General features: G+C 30.9%; 1 long non-coding RNA gene across 2 annotated transcripts; it reads left to right on the top strand.

Moving 5' to 3' along the window:
* Positions 1-562: 562 nt before the first annotated feature.
* Positions 563-2,284, top strand: LOC111884498 (uncharacterized). Of its 2 annotated transcripts, XR_008224002.1 has the most exons (4): positions 563-973; positions 1,477-1,502; positions 1,640-1,709; positions 2,104-2,284. It is a non-coding gene; the product is annotated as an uncharacterized LOC111884498 (long non-coding RNA). The 2 variants fall into 2 exon arrangements; XR_002847798.3 differs by lacking the exon at positions 2,104-2,284 and having other exon boundaries at positions 564-973; positions 1,640-2,097.
* Positions 2,285-4,863: the final 2,579 nt, after the last annotated feature.

Here is a 4,863-nt window from a genome sequence, read left to right as displayed (position 1 = left end):
AACTTGATTTACTTCAAAAAATTTTGGAAATTCATCATTATATTTCTCCTACATCCTTTCATTTGTAGCGGTAGGATATGAAGCCCATCAGATGGTATTCGATAGAAAGACATGATGTAAAAGAAAGATATTGTTGAAAGTCCAAAGATTTTGGAAGTAATCAAGTAATAGGGTTGAAGTTTAAGAACCTTAGGCAATTACAATGTAAATATGATACAAACCGATATAGTATTATGGAGTTAGGTACCTAAGCTTATATAAGGTTGTTAGGTATATTCACTTTACCATATATATATATATATATATATATATATATATATATATATATATATATATATATATATATATATATATATATATATATATATATACTCCTTATTATGCAAATTTGGTCAAATACCAGATCTTAACATGTACATATAACTATTTTATGCTTTGAAAAAATAGAAATCTTATCTTGTCAACATACTATTTTAAACCTTGACTCATTCCAAAAAAAATTATCAAATTCGATCAAATGCTGAAATGGTCAAACACTATACCTTTCCTTATGTCTCCAGGTTTTTGACTTGGTTATTTAATCCTCAGATGAAATACCGACAAAAATCTCTCAATGTTGGTCATTCTCCCCTATATCAGGCACGCTCAATTCCCCGTCTCAAGTTACAGATTCAACTCCATTTAGCATCTTGATAGTTTTTCTCTATAAAACCCTAGAATCAAAAACACCGTCTTCGTTTCTCTTAGTCTCCACCACAGCCGCTAAACCCTTCAATCGTCCCGCCAGGTACACCGTTGTCTATGTTTTACAATTTGCTGCCCGGAAAGAAAGAGCAATGAAGTTGTGACCATATACAGAGACTACATAAAATCGAAATGAAAATAAAAGATAATATCAAATCCTTTGAAGGTAATCTCGACCTTTGAGACAACAAATCCTAGATCTGTCAAAAAAACCCTTTGATTTCATCAGGTAAGATTTTTTCCTTTGATTTCTCTTGTATAAACATTTTGATTTCTCATATCTTTATTAAATATAAAATAGTTGGAGAGGGGCTCTTAAAAATCACAGCGTTTTTGAATTGGGGAAGAGATAAACAAAAACTTGAGTGAAAGGAAGTGCATGAACACAGAGGCATTAAGATTTCTCTATTAGGATGAGCATGACCGAAGAACAAAAATCTTGTGATGTATTTTTCTGAATTCGGTCTCATCCCATTTTAATCAAAAGCTACACAACAAAACATTGTCTCCCTCTCTCTCCACCCTGCTATTCTTCTTGCGGTGTTTCTATTTCTATTTTGGATTTTTTTTTTTGTTTTTTATTACAAAGATGGAGTGGGTTAATCTGTTATTTAACTACCAGACGATTAACTTGATGAGCTACAACATTTCCTTTGTTTTATTGGCTTTTTATATAATCCTATCAAACTCATGTAAATTTTTAGTTAATTTCCTGGTGTTTAATTGTTGTAGGTGTTTCATGGATTCAAAAGACTAAGGTTTACATAATATATGGATGTTTTTCTTTATCCAAGTTGCATTGTTCTAATTTCTTTTGGTCTGTATGAAATGTGAGTTTACGAGATGTTTTACATATAATCTTGGTTGATGAGTATTAATTTTTTATGTATTCAAGGATTCAAAGAGAAGAGCTTCACATGGAATCTAGAAGATTACTCCCCAGCAAAAGCAAACATAAGCCAAAGGTAAAATAGGTTTCGGTTTTTGTTTTTTAATTTGGAATTTCTTTTTTAATATGAATGATGCTTGTAAATGTCCGCATATGGTCTTTGTAGTGGTGGTTTGTTCCCACTTATTCTCTCACCAAGATGAGGTTTTTGTAGATTTGCACAACTATGTTATGAAATAGATACGTAAGACTTGATGACCTTATTAGGAATCTTTCTTATTGTCATTATTGGGTATGAAAATTTTAAAAACCTCAATACCACCATTTTCTGTAACCTAAAGTCAACTCAACTTTGACTCATTCCATATTTCCATTTTCGTGACTTAGTTCTGTTTAATATGTTCTATGTTCAATTGTTCATGTGTAAAGTTTTCAATATCCCCAAAATGAGAAATTACTTCATGCTTCAGGTGAACCAAAATATCAGGGGTTAAATCACCAAAACTTGAGCATGCTGCAAACAAGTCCATAAAACATGTATATTTTAAGTCATTCATGACAAGAAATGAAATGTGATATGATGTAATGTAAATGTTATGTGACGTTGTAGTATGTTGAAGCACTGATATTAGTGCATGTAGATGTTGATACATCAAGCTTCATGAAAAACATAAATAAAATCAAGAGTTCTGAATAGTTTTTTTTTTTTTTTTTTTTTTTTTTTTTTTTTTTTATGGTTTCAGGGTGGTGAATGTATATTTTGACTCATACTAAAATGCTTGTTAAGCTGATTAAAACATGTTAACGTACAAGGCTTCTTTAAAATTTTTGTCATAAAGTAACATTTATATTTACCTTTTTAATGGATCAATGTTTGTATATTTTTGGCTAATAAGGATAAAGTATGTTGGTGATAGAAGTGAACGTTCTTAGGAAGATTAACCATGGAAACCTGGTAAATAATTTATTTGTTGGAATAGTTTGGGTTTTGTTGTGTAAAAGTTTAAGCAAAGAATCCATGATTCATAATTTAAATTGAGTCATTTCTTAATTTTCCATGAATTCAAAATCTATACCATGGATTTGAAATGCTTGAATATATATATATTTTTAATTTTATTTATTTCAATATTTAAGCTTTATGAACCTATATCTAGGAAATATATAAATATTCTTAAGATTATCATGTGGGGCCATCCACCCTTTAGTTTATTTTGGTATCAAAACATTGAATTTTCTTTTTTCCATTAAAAGCATTGGATTTAGTTTTGCCATTAAAGATTTAAACAATTAGTTTTTAAATTTAACCGACAAAATGTTAAAGTTGACTATTCAAGGACCAAAAATGTTTTAGAATATCAAAATAATGATCAATACTATACCTAGATTTTTATGGATGAAAACCAAGAAAAAACAACACATGTTTACTAGTGTCAAAGTAAAGTTAGTTAACTCATTTTGTTATCCATACTTGATAATACATGTTTATTAGTTTCTTATTTATGTAATTGTTTCCAACTTTTACAAAAGTTGAATTAGTTGTATTCAATAAACAAAATTTACAACATATTTCTTATGACAAATTGTTTATTGGTGTCAAACCAATAACTAATTTAGATTAAAAGATATACAAAAAGTCATAAAACATTATATTTCTAATAGATTAAAAGTATCATTGCATTAAACAATTTATCAACCAGCACATTCTAATAAAAAAAATGACGGTCGTTACTACAAAACATTAATGAAATTTTAATTCCAAACCAAAACAATGTAATTTTTTTAAAATCCTACTTTATATAATACTAACCTAAAACAATAATATTTTTTCATTTTCAATTGAAAACATTAGCTTTTTATTTTTAATACAAAAAACTATGTACTTTAATTTTTAACCGAAAACCGTAACCAACTTTAACACGTAAACTTCCATTGATTAATTTGGATAAATGCATTCGGCGTTTAATGCGGGTAAACGGTTAATTTTACGAAATTAATAAACCAATCATACTTCATAAACATTAACAATTTGAATATTATTTAAGATGGTTTTTATACATGAGAAAGGAAGATAATGTAAAGTAGGTAGCTTACTTATTCTTAGTGTCGATGATGAATTACTTCTCTGTTTATCTAAAAACAGAAAATAAATAGTCTTCCTTGATTTTAGGTCAAACCATTGCAGTCAAATCAAAATAGTTATAACAAACTACGAAATAAATAAACACATCTTCAATTCGCCAACCCTAATCCTAATTGTGGTTTGAAGAAGACAAGCATGACAGAGTTGGATCCCATCATCACGGCCGACGTATCTTTGTTCCACATACTACCAAGGCTACCTGTGAAGTCTCTATTCCGTTTTTCATGTGTTTCCAAGCAATGGTACTCCTTTATGAGGACGCCAATGTTTCCCAAGATGCACCTCAACCATGTAATCAACGATGATCATCAAAATCACCAAAAGCTTCTCTTCCTACCTAACGCAAGACCATGGGAGTTCCGCACCATCGACTGTGAAACACCTAAAGATGGTTTCACTGACAGCCGCCCTTTGCCATTCAAAGTCGGACCTCGTCAAAAACTGTCGATTGTAACATCTTTGCATGGAATGATATGCGTACTCCTAACCAAACCTAGGATGTTGTTTGAATATTCTGATCTAATTTTATGGAATCCTGTGACAGGTGACTATAAGACGTTGTTTAAAGTCGGTTCTCATAAAGATTGTTATAAGATCTATGGACATCAATTTGGTTTCTATTACAGCTCTACTGAGGATGACTACAAGCTTGTATGTGTAACCCGCCATCCGAATGCTTATATATACTCTTTGAAATCCGACTCATGGAGAAAAGTCGAGTCAAGTGTTTTTTTGAATGAAAATCCTTCTTTCATGTTTGAGTTTGAACAACTCCTGGCTTCAAAATCGTATTCAATTATGACGTCCGACACAAAGATGTCCGAAAAGTTAAGAGATGTGGCAACCCCCCCTTACAAAAATCAAAGGACAGATTGTATGGGTTTCATGATTGTAAGAGGGTGCATTCACTTATGTGTTGCAATTATAAATTCTGTAGGTAGGTATGATACGATCGAGTTGTGGAGGATAAATAGATATGGAGACTGGGACAAGGTGGTAACTTCTTCCCGGGAAGAGCATTTGTCTTGTATTGACCAGCCACTGCACGTGATGAGGAATGGAAATTGGCTCATGCATTCCAAATTGA

The sequence above is a fragment of the Lactuca sativa genome, chromosome 5 (genome assembly GCF_002870075.4).
Source record: "Lactuca sativa cultivar Salinas chromosome 5, Lsat_Salinas_v11, whole genome shotgun sequence".
Classification (NCBI taxonomy): domain Eukaryota; kingdom Viridiplantae; phylum Streptophyta; class Magnoliopsida; order Asterales; family Asteraceae; genus Lactuca; species Lactuca sativa.
This window is presented reverse-complemented; position numbering and strand designations above follow the sequence as displayed.